The sequence below is a fragment of the Camelus bactrianus genome, chromosome 18 (genome assembly GCF_048773025.1).
Source record: "Camelus bactrianus isolate YW-2024 breed Bactrian camel chromosome 18, ASM4877302v1, whole genome shotgun sequence".
In the NCBI taxonomy this organism is placed as follows: Eukaryota; Metazoa; Chordata; class Mammalia; order Artiodactyla; family Camelidae; genus Camelus; species Camelus bactrianus.
Genome location: NC_133556.1, coordinates 1,094,236 through 1,113,899, shown reverse-complemented (window position 1 = coordinate 1,113,899; position 19,664 = coordinate 1,094,236). Strand labels below are relative to the sequence as shown.

The window sequence follows — 19,664 nt, the reverse complement described above, 5'->3', positions numbered from 1 at the left end:
CGCCCCCTCCATGCCTCTCACTCACTTCCTCAAAGAGCCCCACCAGCAGCTGCCGTCATCCTCAACGCATGGACGTAGAACCCAGAGAGATTAAGTGACCTGCCCCTGATTGCACAGCTGGTCAGCCCGGGGACCCATATTTAAATCTGGGACCTATAACAGGTCCCTGGCACTGATGCCAAGGAGAGAGGTCAAAGGCTAGAGGTCAGGTCTATGAGGGGAGGGGATGAGAAGGAGCTCAGGCTGAAGGACAAAGCCCGAGGCAAGGACGGCCCAGGGGCAGCAGGCATGACCCAGGAGCCCCAGCCTGAGGGAGGAGGGGTCCCCAGGGCCCGCCCACCCCAAGCCCTGACCCTCCCCCTGCAAGTTAAGTTCAGGAGCCACAGGATGCACGTTCTACAAAGAGATGAAGAGACAAACTCAGGTCCAAGAGCAGAAACTCGGCCCCTGCGGCCTGGCCCACCTGCTGGCTGGAGGGACAGAAACGCCAAGAAGGGGCTTTGCAGGAGGCCAGAGCGGACAGACAGGGACCCAGGGCCCTGAGAGGGCTGGAGTGGAGGGAAGAGCTGCTCTGCACAGGCTGACCGGGCACTTGAACCTGGACACCCCTGCGGGTGGCGAGGGCACGCTGGGTCTGAGGGGAGGAGAAACGGGGGCTGAGGCAGGGCCACCTTTGACCTTGAGCTGTGGACAGCCAGAGCCAGGTGTGGGGTGGAGCAAGGAAGGATGCCCCAGCACGGGGCCGTGACTCATCTCGTGAACGCCAGCGTGTGGCCTCATGAACACCACAAGGGAAGGGGTCTACCGCCTGAAAAACAGCAGGTGCCAAGTAAGTGTGCGGCAAATAGAACCGTGTAGTGCGAACCAACCACGAGACAGGAGTGGGCCACACTGGGCAAGAGAGCAGGCCTGGATGCCCGCTGCCATCTTCCTGACAGCAGGGAATGGACTTGGCTGGCGTGCTCCCGTCCCTTCACCTCCCCTGCTTTCCCCACTTGAGATGCAGATATGAGGGCTGGAGATGCAGCAGCCATTTGGAAGCTGTGAGGACGAATGCTAAGACTGGCAGAGGAGGAAGCTACACGGAACCTGGATTGCTGACAACTTCCTCGGACCGTGCCCCACCCCGACGGCTGCATTCTACATGAGGAAAGTGAATCCCTACGTGGGATTCAACCACACAACAAGGTCAGGTTTCTGCCTTTGCAGCCAAATTCAGCCCCTAGCTGACACAGCATAAAATAACGCTGAATAATTTCAGTAGAAAGTTGCTCTCAATTTAATTCTTTTCAGTGCTTCTGATCACTCGGATCAGGGCTAGTAAGTCTTGAACGTCTCTGCACACTTGTTCTTTTCCCTTTTTAATAAGTGATACCAGGCCTTGGGCTCTGAGTCTCCACTGGGCCCCAGCATCCAACTGGAATTTAATAACATTGTTTTGTTTCCACTGAATTTATTTTTATGATTATGAATTCTATTTACGGAAAAGGAGGCTTGTTCTCCACTTGTAGTAGTGCCATAAAACTTCCCTTTTAAATAAATGTATTTAAGTTTTTAAAAAGTAAATTTACTTAGAGAAAAACAGTAAGAACGCAGTCAGAGAGAACGTAGGGGGTGTGTGGGTGGCCACTGCCCAGCCCTGTACTTCCGCTGCTGGGTACAGTCTGCCCCTGGGTGCAGGGTGGGACGCAGGTGCGGGTTACCACTAGCCCTCGATGCATGCTGAGGGCTGCTCTCTGGCCTCTGTCCAGCCTGGGGCAGTGGTTGCATGGCTGGACCCCGGCGCTGGGAATCTCCAGAAGGTGAAGCCTCAGAGTTGTGGGCTCAGCAATCAGGCGATGAGCCTTGGGCCGGGTTTTGAAGCTGTCCTGGTAACCAAGCCACTAACTCAAAGTCTCAGTTCCTACCAGCCTGCCTGTGTGAGGCCCCGACTTCAAAAGCAGGGCCTCCAGGAGCAGGCGTGACCTTTTGCTAATTAGCTTGGGCTGTTTGCTCCGAAGCCGCCAGCTGATCTCTGGACAGCAGCTCTAACTCCAGCCACTGCTGCCTGTCACCATCCGGCAGATAAATAATTCTGCTCCTTGGAGAGGTGGGGGCGGGGAGCCAGGAGGAGCTGGGGGAGGTGCAGGGACGTGCAGGAAGAAAGGGTGGGTTCTGACAGTTGCTGGGTGTCCTCTGGGTGGCCTCGGGCAAGTCACCACTATGCCATGCCAGCTCTGCTGAGGAAAGCACCACCCCCACTTCTCAGGGTAGAAAACCGAGGCTTAGGAAGCGGAGGGGACTTACAGAAGGGGGCTGGGCTCCAGCTCCGCCAGCGCCCATGTCTCTCCCCTCCACCGCGCCCTCGGCCGGGGGTGGCTCGCCGTGGCTCTGTCCGTGGTGCTGAACACAGCGCTGGCCACAGGCTGGCCCTGCCTGACAGGTCACCTGGGGCCATCAGAACACACAAAGGGCTCCTTCTGGACTCTTAGTCATTGCTTCAACAAAAGCAACTGCTAGGGACGAAGCCTTAGGACCAGGAAGCGGAGGAGGAGGGAGGCAGGAATGGAACTGAGGAAGTTCAACTCGCTGGACGACAAAACGTTCTATCTGGAAGGAGTCCGGGAAACAACGGCCCAACCCCCAGGTTCCCGAAGAAGACCTAGTGTGAGGGCGGGCTCCTCTGCCAGACCCGGCAGGAGCCCGGCCATCTGCTTGGCCACCTGCCTCCTCAGGTAGGGCGGGGCGGGGAGACAGCCCATCCATTCATTCAACAAATATTCACTCAGTGTCTGCCACCTGCCAGGCTCAGGAGCCTGGCGGCGGGACACGCGGCCTGGGGTGAGCGCGAGGGAAGACGCACGGGCCGCGGGGGCCACGGGGGAGGTGCTGCCGGCCGTGGGGATCCCGGACTCGCAGGGGTGAGCCTGCACTTGACCTGGGCTGGGAGGGCGGGCACCTCCAGAGGGATGAAAAGAACTGGCGTTTATCTAAGGTGATGGACTAGGGGCACTCCCGTTTCATGCTTAGGAGGGGGGCAATACCCACTCCTGTTTCCGGAGTGCCTACTGCGCGCCAGGCCATTCACACATCCCACTGAATGCTCGCCTTACGGGAGAGGACATCCTCTCCATTTCAGATAAAAGAATGTGAGGCCAGAGATAGTAATGACCTTTCCAGCATTCTACATCCAAAATCCAGCGGAGGGGGGTCTGTCCTACACCAAAGTCACTCCAAAGATAGACGACTTTGGAGAGAGGGTACTCTAGCACAGGATGAGCAGAGGCACGGGATGGGGAAGGACTGAGCTGATACCAGGACCTCAGTCGAGCCCCGGCTGTCCTGCACTGTCCTGACCCTCAGGGCCATGCCGGTGGCCTGAGGTCAGCACCACTGAGTCCACCCAGCCCGGCCCTAAGTGTCCACGCTCCCCTGCAGCCCTGGCCTCTGAGGTGTCCTGTCCACCACCTGTGTCATGCTCCACTGCTGTGTGGGCCTCAGTCTGGACAGCCACGGGGGTCTCAGGCTGCTGTGTGGTCAGAGCTCACCCCTACCCAGACTGTCCCCTCTTCCCAACAAATCCGTGGGGACACCGTCATGTTTCATATGGGAAACTGAGGCCCACTGTGTCACTGTCACATGGAGTTGGTGGTAGTGATGGGGTCAGAACCCTGCCCCCAACTTCCTTGATGATGTCACCCCCAAAAGAGATGGGGCCACAACACAGCATGAACGGGGCACCCTCATGCCCTCCCAACCTGCTAGACTTGGCGGCTCCTGGAGGGACAGGGGTCTCTAGCGCCACCACGCCCAGAGTCTGACAAACGGCAGGCACCTGACGGACGCCTGCAGGATGACTGACGGAAAAATGACCTGGCAGCTCAACCCCGTGATCTGGCCCCTGTCCAGCTCTCGCCTCGCCCACCAGCTCCAGCTGCCCCCGCCTGTGCTCTGACTCTCACACGGGCTAAGCCTCTCCACCCTCGAGGCTTCGGCTCAGGCTGGTCCCTCTGCCCAGAACCCTGCTGCCTCTTCCCCAGCGGGCTCCCCTCCACCCTCAGCTCCCTCCGGAGTCGCCTCCCAGAAGCCTCACTTCAAAGCCACAGGGAAGTCTGGGGAGCCTCACACATTCCCAGTGCTTCCTCTCACGAGAGCTGGGAGAGCGTGTCACGATCGCTTCAAATAAGCCCAGTCTATAGAAATACGGCGGCCAGGAATCCACTGGGAAACCTGCAAACCTAAAATCCGCTTTTCAATGCGTCCTTCATCGACAGCACCTCCTGCTGGTGACGTGAAGCACTGCAACCCAGCTCTACTACAAAGCAACCCCCACTGAACACCAGCCGCACAGGAGCCGAGTTTGAAACCTGCTGAGTCAGCACCCCAGAACCACGCGAGGCACCTGTGGCCCGGAGAGACCCAAGACACAGTCGACAAGAGAGGGCACGCCTGAGATTTCTGAGCGTCCAAAGGAAGACAGCTTGTCCAGGCACCTTCCAGCCGGAGGTGAGCCTCCCAGCAGACACGGCACAGCTGGCCGCTGGAACGCCTGGCCACTGGGACGGCAGCCCCGACCCACCTCACCCACTCAGGTACTCAATTCACCTTCGGTGGTTTTTTCCATATAAGAGTCTGTCTTCAAATATATACTGAGTTGACATTAACACACCACGTTACAGACTCCAACTCATGGTACTGCATCTATTCCCATAAAGGAGTCGGAGACAAAACCTTTTAACCCACAGAGCACCCCCTGACTCATCAGGGGAGGATACTGGACGGCCACAACCCACGTAGACCGCTCCTGGGCGCCCCCAAACCCCAGTTCCTCTTGTCAAACCCGAGGGCCCCTGCCTCCTCCGTCCACCCCTCTCCACGGGAGGGCAGCACCTCTAACAGGAGTCAGTCCCTACGGGACGTCTGCTTCTGCGGGATACCCAAACCTGGCCCCGCCGTTCTAGGCCTGACCCATGACCTGGCACACCTGTCTCCCAGGTCGTATGCATTGTCCCCACCGCCCGTGCTGGGACAGCCCATGGGCAAGGACGTCCCTTACCTTTGGGTCAGGGCCCGCCAATGACCCGGCCCGTCTGAGAAGCCCAGGCTGGTGGATTCCTCCCGGTGGGGGTCATGAGCATCGCATCCTCAGCTCAGGACGCAGAGGAAGAGCATGGGTCCGGGCAAAGAGCAGGACACGGGCTCACCGAGGCAGCTCCCACTGTGTGGAGACAAGGGGGAGGTGGTGAGAAAAAATAGGGGCAGCCAGCCCACAGCCGGCTCAGCTTTCAGAAGATCCCGTGGGCCAGAGCTCGGGAGTCCCGGCCCCGTGTGCACTCCGAGTTGGTAACACAACAGAGGCCGCAATACACGAGCAGGGCCAAGGGCGGGGAGAGGCGCTGACACGGAACCTGGGAGGACGGGCTGGCCGGGCCCATGGTCACCGCTGCGTCTCCAGCCCGCTCCACTCTGCTGGGCCTGGGGGTTGGGCGAGCCCCCAGAAATTCTGGAAGCTCTGGGATACGCGTATCGGTAAGAACAGGAAGAGCACAGTGCGCCCAACCCCCCGACAGCCTTGGCCTCCAGCAGGCACAGCCCAGGCACCAGAACTGCTCCCCTCCAGGCAGGGCTCTCCCGGGGGAGGGCACCAGATTCCAGACCAGCATCACCGGCCACTCAGGAGGGAACCAAGTCAGGAAACAGAAGCCTTGGGCCCACGGCCTGGCTAGTGTAACGAGCATGTGACCCTGGCAAGTCAGTTTACAGCCTGAGTCTCCTCACTAGCCCACTAGGTATGAAGGGTCATTCGTCTGTCCGTCCGTCCGTCCATCCCTCATCAACCCCAGCGAACACTGAGCATTCTATTTGTGCTGACGACCTTCCAGGCAGCCCCTCGTTTCACCCCCGCCCTTCAATCACTCGAGCCCTGCTTCGCAGGCAGGGACACCAAGGCTGGGAGGCACGTCCGCTTCCCGGGGCACACAGCCGAGATGCAGGAAGGAGCCACGGTGTGGCCGCGCTCTGCCTTCCTGACTGAAGACACGCTTCCCACCAGCTCAAGAGTGGCGCCACCTGGTTGGGGGGTAAGGAAGGGGGGTACCAGAGGAGGCGCATCTTTGGGTCAGGGTTCTGGGGGTAAGGCGGGGGGTTCCGGTTACCTTGAGCCCCTGGAGGCTGGGCAGTGACCCTCAGGAGGGCCTGGGCAGGAGCCCTGAGGGATCCCCTCTTCTGTCTGCCTGCGTCCCACCATGCCCCCAACTCCTGGGCTGGGGGTGGGAGTTAAAAGGGAGGGGGGCCTGTCGTGCGAGGAAGCATGTGCGCGTGTACGTGTGCGTGTATGTGCGCGTGTGTGTGCAAATAGATGAGTGACTGGCGTGTAATTACCTAAAATTGTTGGTTAGAAGCGGATGTAAATAACCAAAAAATATGTGGGGAAGTGGGGGGATGTTCATCAATTAGAGTTAATTACTTAACAGCTAATTGAAATAATAATGGACTGTCTTTGAATATGCTAATGAGGCTGAACCTGCCTTGGAAAAGGTAATTGGAATAAAAACAGAGGGAACCCAGGGGCTCAGAAACTCCCAGAGCCTGCCCCCCCCAAGGAGGCTTCTGGGCCAGACCACAGCAGCCAGGGAGCAGGGCACCCCATCCCTTCCCACCCCCAGGCCTCTGCCCCAACACCTGCCTGGGTGCCCTCTCCCTGCCGACCTCTGCTCTCCTCTCCTGGGTCCTGGTAACGCCGACAACCCCAGCTCAGCCTCCCAGCTGCCCCGAGCCGGGAGCAGGGCTGCCGCGCCCCAGGAAGCCCAAGGGAGAAGCAGGAATGCGTGCTGATTGAGTGCCTGCTGTATACCCAGCCCAGCTTCACAGAGAGTCTGAGTTACAGACAGACGAGGACACAGCTCAGGAAGCCCGGGGGACAGGCCTGCCGTCCCAGCCAGCGCTGGGCGGGGCCGGGGCACGGGCTGCCGGCTGCTCTCAGACATCCTGGCACAGCTGTCCGAAGGCGCAGCGCTGGCCCCCACGCTACCCCGAATGTGAGCAGAAGCCAGGCCGCCACATGGCAGACCCGTGGTCCCCGCGCCCCTGTCTGCGGTGAGTCCTGGTTCCCACACTGAGCTGGGCGCCTGCCCTGAGCTTTTCACTCTCCGTTAGTGTCACTTCGGACCCACAGATGACAGATGTGTGCACGTGGTGTGCACACACACCCATGCTCGCTCTGCACGCGCCCGCTCAGGCCTAACCTGAGCTTTAACGCAGCCCCCGCCCCCACCCTGCGTCCTGCCCTGCAGCCACCGGTGCACCAGGCCACAGCGGCCCGGGGCCACTCCGCCCCACGTGCCTCTGATAACACCTTTCCTTTCCCCAGGCGGCCTGGAGCATCACTCAGGTGCCACCCCTGGTGCAGGCCACCAGCTCCCGTCGGCCTGTGGCCGTCAGAAGGCCTCCCAGGGAGTGCTCCTAACCGGAGCCAGGCCAACTGCACAGCTTCGAGGCGGCGGGGAACCCATGGCGTGAGCGGCCCGCCGATGATGGAATCGGAACCACAAGACCCATCGGGGCAGGGGTTCAGGTGGGGCTGCCTGGTGCGGGGGGCCTACCAAGGTCCAGGTGGAGCAGCTGGGGCAGAAGAAGGTGCTGTCCTGCTTGGTGACAGGGCGGGGAGGGGCCAGTGGGAACCGGCACCTGATGGAGACATGCTGACCAGAGTGACCTTGACAAGCCTCAGTCTCCGCTCCGAACGACGGAGATTATGGTGACACCTCTCACTGGCCAGCAGCCACAGCTCTGAGAGCCCTGACAGCCCCAGAGACCCGCGGGGCTGGAGGTCGAAGGTGACGACCCCCCAGGAAGTGCACACACACAGTGATACTGGGGGCTCACCAGGGCCCCCAAAGACTGCCCAGGGACTGAGTCTCCACTTTCTGGAGAACACCCCTGTGCAGAATTCTGCAGGTGGGAAATCGGGGCCCAGCCCTTCCACTGAGTTGTCATGGGGCAGAGAGTGCTGGGCCCCAAAGCTGGCGATCCCGGGACGCGGCCAGGTAAACCGCGACCGTGAGGGGCCAAGCGACCAAGCCCAGGTCACCCGGTTGGGGAGCGGGGTGACTGAGGCCTCCCTTCTGAGGGGCACTGTGGGCACACTCGGGAGGGGGCCCTGCAACCCCTCCATGTCCGGGTGCCCCTCAGCAGCAGAGGCAGCAGCTGGGGGGGGGGGGCGCCCCAAATCCTCCTCCTCCTTCAGGAACAGAGTGAGAGGGTGGGACAAAGGAAAGGCCCAACTTGACATTTGCATTTCAAACACTCATATCAGCAAAACAAATAACAGTAATTATACCATTTGCATATTTTGCGCAATGATTGTTTAGCGAGGTGGGGAGGAGGGGCTGCTGATGCCAGCAGCCCGGCCTCCCCGCAGCTGCGCCGGCCCCCCCATCCCTCTCCTCCGTCCTGTACCTCCCCAGGAGGCCCGGGGCGAACCCTCTACCCGGGCCTGCTTGCCTGTGAGGAGCCAGGCCCCCGACCTGTGAATGGGGGTGCTGCTGGCCGCCCTGGGGCCCTGCAGGTGCGACCCCCCCCCACGACCTGCCAGTCTCATGCTGCGCTCCTCACCCAGCCCCTTGGGTCATAGCCTTTCCCCCAACACATCCTCCCACCCCCTGCACGTGACCCCTCAGGCCCCTTGCACCTGCCTGGAAGGCCTCCCAGAGCTGCACAGCCAGCACCCGCATCATTCAGGCCCAGAACCTCCCGACCACCCTCTCCCGGCCTCGCTGGTGGCCCAGCCCACCGTCTGGCACACGGCGGGCCTCAGCAGTGGGGCGCCCCTTCCGTCCACGGGCAGCACATCCCAGGCACCTACTATGCGCAGGGGAGGTGGGGGGCTGGGGAAGGGGCGCCCCATCCTTGCACTGACCCCACCGCATAATGATCATGACGGCAGAGGAACGTCCATGCAGGGCCTCCTGGCCCCACGAGGCGGGAGCCATGGTCGTCTCATCCCCGGTTTCCACGTGGAGAGACTGAGGCTCAGAGAAGTGACGCCCCCCAGGTGAGCCAGGATCCGTGCTGCGTGTGCCTGACCCCTTGCTCCTTGCAGGACGTGCTCCCGGTGGCAGAGCCTGACGGGACGGGTATCAGGAGTGCCCCCATCTTGTGGATGAGGAAACTGAGTCCCAGACACAGGAAGGGTCTTGCCCGGGACACTGCTCAGCTGGGCTGACAGCGCTTTGCTTCTGACTTCAAGTCAGGCAGAGGCAGCTAAGGGACGTCGTGATTACAGCTCCCAGGCTGGCTGCAGACAGTGCCGCCTCCCCTCCTCCCTTTAATCTCTCCCCACTCAGCCCAGACGCCGGGAAGTCAGAGCCAGAGGCTTGGAAGTGCAAATGAGGCCCCTTCCCCCTTAAACTGCGAGCAGCAATTAGCTCCTCGCTTCACACCCCCACAGCCCCACAAATTCCAGATGGAGTAAACAGTTAAATATGAAATATGACGCCATAAAAAAAAGCTGGATGGAAACAGAATTCAATACTTATCAGTCCTCAGGAGGGAGACAGGCTTTCCAAGCTCTGGAGGAATAGAATAAATTGTAGAAGAAAAGAGAGGCAGATTTGACCATATGAAAGTAAGGGAAAGGAACAGAAAAAAATAACAAAAATTTTAAAACACCAACATTGTATAAACAAATGGGTAGAGAAACAGACACACAGGAGAAAACAGTCGGTTAAGAAATACATGAGGCGGCGTTCAACCTCTCGCATAATCAGGGAAACGAAATTTCCTGAGATCACAGCGAGACACCACATAGGCTCACAGATCAACAACGACCTAAGACCCACCACGGCCACGCAAGACGAACCCTGGCGTCAGCAGCCGGCGCTGCTAAGGCTGTGGTGAACCTGGCACGGTTCTTTCAGAAAGTCACTTAACAGCGCAGATAAAAAGACCTTCAAGTGTGCATAGCTGACAGCAGACAAGACGCTTGATGGTGAAGCGGCGGCTTTCCTCTTGAGATCAAGAACACGTGGATGCCTGCTACCACCGTCGCTGCTCAGCTCGGAGCTAGTGGCCTCAGCCATCGCAGTAAGGCAAGAAAAGAAATAACAACGGTGTGAATCAGAAAGGAAGAAACGGAACTCTAGTTACTCACCGGTATCATAATGTACCTAAAAAATCCCAAAGAAGGGACAAACACAGTGATAAGTAAGAGAGCTTGGGGTGCTGGATGGAGAACCCCGTACAAATGTGGACTGGGTGTCCGTGCGTGTGCAGCAAGTCGAACATGAGCGTCCACAAAAGATTCAGCACTGAAACCTGACCTACAGGTGCGCCGTCACCACAGTCAAAATCCCAGCCGACTTCTTCCTTTCCATGGAACTTGACAAGCTGATTCTACAGTTTACATGGAAGAGCAAGAACGGTCCTAAACAAGAACAAGGGTGACAGGGGTTTTACCGAATCAGAAAGCGACCACGTGCCATACAGCAACGGAAGCGGTGCGCCCGCGGTGCGAGGCCGGGCCAGTGAAGCCGGGGATGGACGCAGGACGCGGGGGCGCGGCGGGGCAGGCGCGGCAGGCCAACAGAAGGCAGGGGCGCCGGCGGCAGGGCGGACCCCCGGCTGGCGCCACGCCACGCAGAACGCCCATTCCAGCCGGACCGCAGACCGCCCTGGGGAAAGGAGAGCCACGTGTTTCAGGAGATAACATCGAAAAGACACAGGAGGGTTTCCCTCCCGTGCACCCATGTAAGAACACACGGATGAACCTTACCACATAAAAAGGAAGAATTTCTGCCCTTAACATGTAACACAAAAGGAACAGAACACAAGCCACTAAGGTCAGAGGACAGACATCTTCTCTGAGTAAACGCGTTTTCATCGAGAATCTACAAATACCTCCGATTCACTGAGGGAAACCCAGACACCTCCTTAATAAAGCGGGGAGAGGGCTTGAGAAGGCATTTCACAGACGAGGACCCGCAAACGGTTCCCAAAAAGCCAGACCGTAAGAGGTGCTCGGCTTCGTTACTCCAGAGGACAGACGAGCTTCCAAAGTCAGAGCCTTGCCTCGGGGGAGGGCTGACGCAGGGGAACCCTCAGCCTCTGCTCACGATCACCCACAGCGAAGGGCTAGGTCTCCCCCAGATAACGCCGACCGGAAGAGCCGGGTCCAGACAGACTACGCGTGCAACGACCACATTTATGTAGAGTTCAAAGGCAGGCCGCCCCAGAAGACAGCGTCCGGGAAGCTGGTGCCGTATTCAGGGACGAAGAGAGGGAGGGCCGCTGTGCCAGGGAGGAGCGCCCGAAGGGCTCCGGGCGCTGGAGATGCTCTGTCGCGCCTTCTCACCTTGGCTGTGGTCACACAGACGTCCACACAGCGACTGTTCTTTCCACGGTTCCCACGTTCTCCCGCACTCTTCCGTTTGCGTACTGTCCATTACATCTCACAATTTTAAAAAGCAAGGAGTGTGGGAGGAAAGTTCACCCCTTGAGCCAAATGTCTTCTCCTGAAGAACCTATTGCAGAGAAATCATCTCGAAGAGAAAAAAAAAGTGCGGCCCGAGACATCCACTGCCACTTCATAAGGGAAAAAACTGCCAACAACCTGAGCGTTCAGTAAGAGAAGGACTGTATTGCTTTTTCAAATTGAAGTACAGTCAGCTACAATGTGTCTGTTTCTGCTGTGCAGCATCATGCCCCTGTCACGCATGTATGTATATATTCATTTTCATATTCGAGAGAAGGACTGTAAATCAACTACAGCACGCCCGGCCTGAACCCTGCGCCATCGCTGCAATAACGCTGAAGAACATTTTTGCAACTTGGAAACCACTCAAGATCCGTGAAGGATCAGACCCGACGAGTTCACTCCTGGACAGACAGAAATATGAACACAAGCCCACAGAACACCTATTCAAGGTTGTGCTTCACAACACTAGCCGGTGCAGCCGAACCTGGGAAGAAGCTCCGTGCCCAGCAGTGGCGGGAGGGACGGGCAGCCCGGGGGGCCTCCACGCTGGGGAGCACGGCACAGCAGCGAGGACGGAGGGACCCGTCCAGCCACGAGGGGTGGGACTCTCGCAAGTGAAACGTCAGCAAAAGACGCCGTGGAGAGCACACGACCCACGGTTGCGCCTGCACGCTGCGCAAACACGGACAAAACGAAGGCGCCAGGAGCCTAGGCTGCGGTTACCTTGGGCGGGGCACGACCCAGAAAGGCCAGGAGGCAACTTCCGGGGGCTAAACGGTGCCCCCTTTCAACGCAGGTGCTGGATGCACTTTGCGAAATCCACTGAGCAGTAACTTGGGATTGAGAACTTTTCTGTAGGCAAGCTGCATTTCAATTTGTTGCCAGTGTGTTTTTTAAGCCCGACTGATACCAATACTCGGTAATAATAAACTCTCAGCCTCAGAAGAAGAAAAGAGCAGCAGGCCACTCTCCAAAGGGCTGACCTGCCCATCTCTGGATGGAAGAACCACAGTTCATTTCTCCTACTTTCAGCATTTTCTTAATTTTCTTCAGCAAAGAAATACGTGTCTTTTGAAAATAAGAAGTCACTGGCAAGTACACGCTATTACGCGTGTGTAAGCGCTCGGGGAAAGCACTGCGGCGCTGCCTCGTGTCTTGCCGTTCGGGATGGCCGGGTGCCTTCAACGTGGCGGGAAAGCTCAGGCCTGGCGCTCACGTGACCGGGACCCTCGCCCCACCTTCTCCGGCTGCAGCTTCGTCACCCCTCAGCCCACAGGAGGCTGACGTGCCAATTTGCTGAGCCAAGTCAGAGAGGGCTCGGAGGGTGCAACGCAGGGAAAGAAAACTGCAGCGAAGGGGAGGTGGGAATAGTCCGAAGACATCAGACGGACACGGCGTATGGAGGAGCCATAAACTTGGTAAGTGCTTATTAGAAACACGAAAATGAGGCTTGAAATTTGCTTGTTTGCCTGAAATGAAGGCCGAGGCTCCGTCGGTCTTTAATTGGCTAAAAACGTGGTGAGATGTTCCATTGTAGGCACAAGATAAAAAAAAAAAATGCATCTAGGCAGATGTGAGATGCCCAGAGGAGCGTGGAACTTGGCGCCCCTGGAATCTCGGGTGCGCCGGAAAACGCTCTTTAGAAACAGGACGGACAGTCGGCCGGGCCCCTCGCACCCTCCTGCCATCTGTCTGGCAACTCTGGTCCCTGCCTCGAGGCAGTCCAGGACCCCAGCCGAGGGCCCATCCAGCTGACCTCTGCTCTAGCACCGACGATGGAGACACGGGGCCCTGGCTACGTTCCCCGCCTTGTTCCTCACTCATCTTCCCTCCGACCCTGGTGGGTGGGGCCCGTCCAAGGACCCTCGCTACAGGTGAGCGCACTGAGGAGCAGAGACGAACCCTCCAGGACCCATGCTCGTCACCCTGCGGGCAGGGGGCCCGGGAGCAGCCTGCCTCCCTGTGGGACCCGGGCGCCCGGCCCGGCAAACGTCTGCTGAGGTGAACTTGCTGAATGACTACAAATGCCTTATCGCACACAGGACAGGCAACACTGATAAAAGGGGCGGGAAAAGACATGTCCCCAGAAGAATGGGGGGAGGAGACACCCCTGAAAGGGCCGGAAATCAAAGAGAAAATAAGTAAATGTGCCACAGGGGGAACCGCCCTCCTCCCACTGAGAACCCTTTTGACGAGCAGCTTGGGGGCCTCAAGCTGGGACAGGAACACAGACCCCAAACCTTCCCCCAGGCCCGTCTCTGAGTGGGCGGGTGGACCCGCAGAGAGGCCGGGAATTGGCCTCCCGCCTGGGTGCACCCCTCCAGCCGCCCAGATGCTCCCGGCAGCGAGGAGGGGAGAGCCCAGCTGGAGCCGGGCCCAGGGCTCAGGGCCATTTGTCTGTGGGTGGAAACGTGGGCGGGGACCCTCCCGCTGCCCCTCTGTAGCCTGACTGGGCATCTCCTGCCAAGAGGGATGGGGGCTCCTCTCTGTGGTGCCCCACTGGGACCGACCCCCTGTCCTCTCGCCCTGCCCTCACTTACAGCAAACTCTCCGACACCCGACTCCTCGGGGCACCCCCACTGCTGCCCGGAAGCCCCGGGCAGGGAGGAGAGCAGCTTCTCCAAGGCCTCAGAGAAAATGGCAGTGGGCCTGGGGTCCCAGCCTGGACGAGCCAGCTCGCCACCTCCTCCAAGGAGCCTCCCAGCCTGCCCCACGTGAAGGAGGCCCCCAGCAGCTGCCAGCAGATCGCCTCAGGCCACGTCTGCAGAACCCTGCCCTCCAGCATTTTTCCCGCTTCTCCATGGCACCCCTCTGCCTCCACGCGGGCAGGAACCATATCCACCCCTGTGCTGCTGCGCCCCAGCGCCCACACCAGTGCAGGCCGAGCACACAGTAGGAGGTCAACAGATGCACACTGCACGAGGGCAAGGACTTTGTCTTGTGTCCTGGCACCCGGCACAAGGCAGGCCCCATGAGGTTCGCTGAGCGATGTGAATGAGTGGGGATCAGTTCAGCCTAAATCCAGCCAGGTTCTAAGAGCGTGGGTCACGGGCAGAGGCTTCTGCCTCTAGGGGGCGGGGGGGGGGGTTCCTCCCAGGCCTGGTCCCGGGTTGCTCCTGCCCAAATGCCACTTGGGCACCAGACCTGAGGGTGCAGCCCGAGGGGCGAGGACACAGGCTGGCATTGGGAGGGCGCTGAATGGAGTTGGGGGTCCGAGTCCCTCTGGACTAGGGCCGGTTCTCAGGCATTGAGGGAACACAGGTTTCGAGCCCCCGAGTCAGCAGGAGTGTCCGAGTGGGTTCCACAAGCACGCCACTGCCCTGGCCTGGCTGGGGGCGATCCCTCCCTGCAGGCGAGGTGCGCACACAGGGCCGCCCCGGTGGGCGGCAGTGCGCAGGTAGCGCCCGCGATGCCACGTGAGGAAGGAGGGGCACAGACGCAGAACGTCAGGCGTGGGGCCCTGGCCTCCCTGCGCAGAGCGGCAAGGCTGGGTCTGTCCCTGACAGGCAGGAGGCCCTGTGCCTGGTGGCCACGCAGCAGGCAGCAGCCATGTCCCCGGGATCCGGAGACAAGAGCCTCGCGGAGCCCCCACCTCCATCTTGAAGAAAGCTTGTTTTCTCTGAATCTCAGGCTAGCTCCAATGAGATCCAGAAACTCCAGTGCAGCCCCCACACCCCCACCCCTTTGGGGCCGGCTGCCAGGCGGTCTCATGGGACCCAAGCGGGCCCCAGGTGAGGCATGCGGCCAGCCGCCCGCAGAGCCAGTCTGGCAAAGCACCACTGGGTTGGCCAGGCCCAGTGACCGTGACTTCTCCTGAGCCTCGGATCCAGTGTCCTCACTCCTGCCAGGGTCTCTGCACTTGGGCAGGTGAGTGTGTGGGTGCCGGGGGTGGGTCACCCCCTCAGAGGAGGGCGTTTCCTGCTGCGAGCAGTGGGGGACGCCCGGACCCATCCCCAGCATCACAACACATGCCTGTGGGTGACTGAGAAGCGAGAAATCCCCTCCTCTGGCCTCACCTACCCCTCCCTCCAGCCTCCCAGGCCCTTGGTGACGTCACTGCTGTTGCCATGGGAACCCCGCCAGCTGAGAGCTGAGCCGTTGGCTTCGGTGACTTCACGGTGGCTGGAAGGGGAGGGCTGGGCTTGCCCGGTCTTGCAGCAAAGGTCTTGGATAATTAACCAAGTGGCAAAGGAAGGAGGGAAGCCACTTGGCAGAGAGGCCAAACTTGGGCTTAAAGCGAGGGCATTCCAGTCTGGGAGCTGCGGGTGGGTGTGTGCTGAGCCCCACTCCTTTAGACGGAGGGGGGCAGGGCCGAGGTCTACCCAGGCTGGCCGGGGAGTGGTTGCTGCTACTCCAGCCTCAGTTTCCCTCTCCAGAAGGTGAGAGCGAGACCACAAACCCAGGGCTCCCGGACGCGTCTGTCAGCCCTGTGCTGCCCTGGCTCACCCTGCATGAATCGCAGCCAGATGGGGGCTTCTGGAAGCTTCCCACCTAATGCTGCTCGCAGGGGGTTGGTGGCATTTGGTGGAGAGAGGGCAGCACTTTCACATCTTCCTGGAGCCTCCACCCAGGGGCCCCGACTGGTCCAGCCACCTCCAGGGAGCCCGTCACACGCGCCCCACCTGTCAGCACCAATCCAGGTCTCCCAGACACCTGCTCTGCGCCTGGGGTTGCCATGGGGACGAGCCGGAGGGGCGCGCGCATTTCACGCAGGGCCATGGGCACCGGCGAGGTGTCCACACGAGCCGTGCACAGACAGGTCTGCAGGTGCGCCCACACCACGTCCACATGTGTGCACGCTTACACGTGCAGTGACCCGCACGGAGCTGCGGGCGTGTTCTAACACCAGGGGCGGGGCCCGCGCTGGGGGGCGGACGCAGGCCCGGTCCGCGCAAACACGCGTTCAGGGGCGCGTACGCAGACCTTGGCCACCGTCCCCTGCGGCGCACACCCGGAAGGGGCAGACGCCTGCGTCCGCTTTCTCTCCTTTCACTCCACAGTCCTGCAAGGGAGGGGTTCAGGAAGCTCCCCCCAAATTCCAGTTAAAGAAACAGGCTCTGAGAAAGAAGGCAGCTCTCCCAGGGCCACCGGGCGCTCAGAGTGTCGGAGGGTCGTCAGGAGGGTCCCCGGGAGGGCCTCAAGATTCCAGAAAACTCCGTGGCCCGGTCCGGCCCTGCTCCTCCCCCCACCCCGGAGCCAGAGGCAGCCGCAGCCTGGGCACGCGGGTCACTGGCCCCAAGTGCCTCCTGCTTATGACTCTGCATCTAATACACACACCGAGGTGCCGGCGAGCTCATGTGACGCCATTCTCCACGTTCAGAGCAGCGCGGCTGCCTCCGCTGATAAGCTCCGATTTTTCTTGGCTGCCTCTTTCCCAGCTCCACTCAGACACACCCCCTGCCCCAGCCCCGGTCCCCTGCATCCTGCCCTCCCTCACAGCCCAGAGGGCCCTCCCTTCCAGGCCCAGGGCAGAGAAGCAGCACTGCCACCAGGCTGGATGGGGAATGGACACGAGGCCAGACGGAGGGGCCCCGGCCCTGCAGCCACAAATGGTGCCAGCCCTCCGCAAGCCCAGTTTCAGCCAGGCAGGCAGGACGGAGTCACCCGGGCCCCAGGGACCGGCCCCGCGGCTTGCGGTGCGGCTGCAGCACAGGGGTAGGGGTCTCAGGCGACGGATACTGGCAGACCCTCCGCCTCGCTCCGTGGAGGCGCCCCTCGCCCACACCTTACGGCACTTAGAACCAGCCTCCGCTTCCACGGTGTCGTCCACTCGGCACACCAGTCACAGTGCAGGGGGAGAAACTGAGGCCCAGAGCGGCAGGTCAGCTTCATCGAGCCAGAAAATGGCAGAGGCCGGGAGGGTCTGATCTGGGATCGGGTCACCGCACACAGTGGGGGACAACAGGAGTCCCCGGTGTGGCCGCCACCCCCGCCAGCTACGCGGATGCTGTGCGCCCGTCGTGCGGATGACACGGCGGCCCGGCCGTGCTGCGGGCCCGGCAGGCAGACGGCGCCCGTCAGGAATGCAGAATTGGCCTTTAAGTACTCCGCTGACTTCCTGCCCGGCAGCTCCCTCTCCCCCAGCCGCCCGAGGCGCCGGGCCGCGCAGCTCAGGCCTAATGAGCTGTGAAGGTCCATTTTTCAAAGTTAAACATTTCCCGTGCTCCCAGGCCCAGCCTGTAGACACAGCCCGGTAACGTCCTGGGTGCAGGGCCGAGACAGCCACTCGGGGAGGCCGCCGTCCACATGGCTTTCCACAGCGCCCTCGGCTCTCACCGCCACCGCGCATCCACAGAAAACCCACCCCAGCGGCCACGGGAGGGGCGCAGAGCCGGGGTGGGCGAGGCTGCGTGGCAGGACTGCCTGCCGATGGTCCACCCCACTTTACAAGATGAGAAGTGGGGGGGGGGCTGTCAGCCCTCTAACCTCAGGGACCAGAGCATCTCATCCAGCTCTGCTTCCCTTGGGGCCAAGCACAGGGCCAGGCAAGCAGGAGGTCTGCTACGCTTGCTCCCAGAAGTAAGTCACCCAAGGCCGCAGGGCAGTGAGGGGCAGACACGGACGCCGGAGCCGGAGCCCTGGCTCCTGCACCCACGGCGCTGGCCCGGGATGGCCCAGCCTGGCCTGTCTCTGCCATGACCGCTGACGGCCTCTGTGAGAGGCGACCTGCCCCCTGGATTAGACCCTGTCTCTCAGGGTGATGCGGTGGAAGGAAGCCTGAATTTGGACTCAGGCAGAGCGAGGTTCAGGCCTCACTTCTGCGACCACCTGCCTCCAGGAGGCTGCCCAGCTGCTCTGGGCCTCAGCGTCTCCATCTGCCACTTGGTGGCATTAGTCTCTTGAACCAGGGGCCTTCAATGCTCCCATTTCTTCCAAGCTTCTGTCCACACTGACATGGTCTCTTCCCAGTCCCTGTAGGTGTATCTGTCTGTCATCCATTCATCCACCATCATCCACTCAACCATCACCTCATCCATCCCTCATTCCTCCATCCCTCATCCATCCATTTATCTATTCATTACCATCTGTCTACCCTTCTAGCATCCATCCATCCATCTCTCATCCATCCATTTTATCCATCCATCATTCATCCATCTACACATCTACCACTGCACCCATCTGCCCTTCCATTTACCTATTTATGAAAAGTGTATCAAGCAGTCCTGGACCGGAACTGGAGCCCAGGCTCCCTAGCCCTGACCCAGTGCCCTTCCCAGGACGGCAGGTACCCAGACAGCTCAAGCAGCACCCGTGCTGCCCTCGGCATGGGCTCTGACCCCTGCTGGCTCGAGGAAGAGCTCCCATCCCCATTCGAGGGCTTCTGGAGGCAACCAAAAGCTAAGGAGCCAGAGAGGCTCCCCAACACGGGCCCTGCTTCAGGGCTCTGCGCACCTGGTCAGGGACTTGATACACCCCCATCTGCAATGGACACGTGACTGCAGAGGCTTCACACGGGGCCACACCAGGGAAACTGGCTAACTCGGAGGGCTGTAAGTGGACAGTGTGGTCAAGGGACACAACAAAATGATTAAAAATAAACAGACAGGACACATTTGGCCCTTGCCACCAATGCCACAGGTTCTCAAGGGTCTGTGGTGCACCAGGTTCCAGCCACCAGCTAAAGTGGGACTAGGTCTGCCCAGATGAACCCCCTGCAGATCCCAGGGCATCAAGGACAAACTGAAATCCCCACATTGCATGAAACACCCAGAAACAGATGTGTGGTTCCTTAGCAACCCACGGCTGTCGGGTCTGAGCTGGGAATCTGTGTTCTTCCCCCTGTGTCTCTTCATTCTTTGGTTCCCTTTTTTGTCCATCTGTACTTTTGGACCCCAGACACATTATATTAACGGAACAGTGGTCAAGGTCCTGAACAACCCTGAAACTACTTACACATTCACATGCATGGTCAGTACATACAGTGTGCCATGCAGACAGACCAGGCTAAAAAGTAATGTCACTACTCACTTACAAAAAAGGATGGGTGATTGACAAACACAGCAACTTGGATGAATCTCCAAGGAATCTTGCTGAGTGAAAACAAATCCAGTCCCCAAAAGTTACATTACTGTATGATTCCATTTATGTAGTATACTTGAAAAGACAAAATTATAGAAATGGAGAACAGATTAGTGTTTATTAGGGGTCTGAGATGGGGTTGGGAGGAGGGAGCTGAGTGTGGCTATTAAAAAAAAAGGGACCGGAAGGGCCT

The 19,664-nt window shown here is 59.8% G+C and overlaps 1 protein-coding gene across 4 annotated transcripts in view; it reads right to left on the bottom strand.

The window, feature by feature from the left end:
- ELFN1 (extracellular leucine rich repeat and fibronectin type III domain containing 1) overlaps nucleotides 1–19,664 on the bottom strand; it is a 65,272-nt gene that overhangs the window by 24,256 nt on the left and 21,352 nt on the right. For 3 of the 4 annotated variants that reach the window (XM_074345521.1, XM_074345524.1, XM_074345522.1), the window contains exon 2: nucleotides 5,036–5,197. The gene's annotated coding sequence lies outside the window, so the exon portion shown is untranslated. Of the gene's footprint in view, nucleotides 1–5,035; nucleotides 5,198–17,177; nucleotides 17,454–19,664 lie in introns of those variants that run through there. The other variant, XM_074345523.1, reaches the window with a different exon arrangement.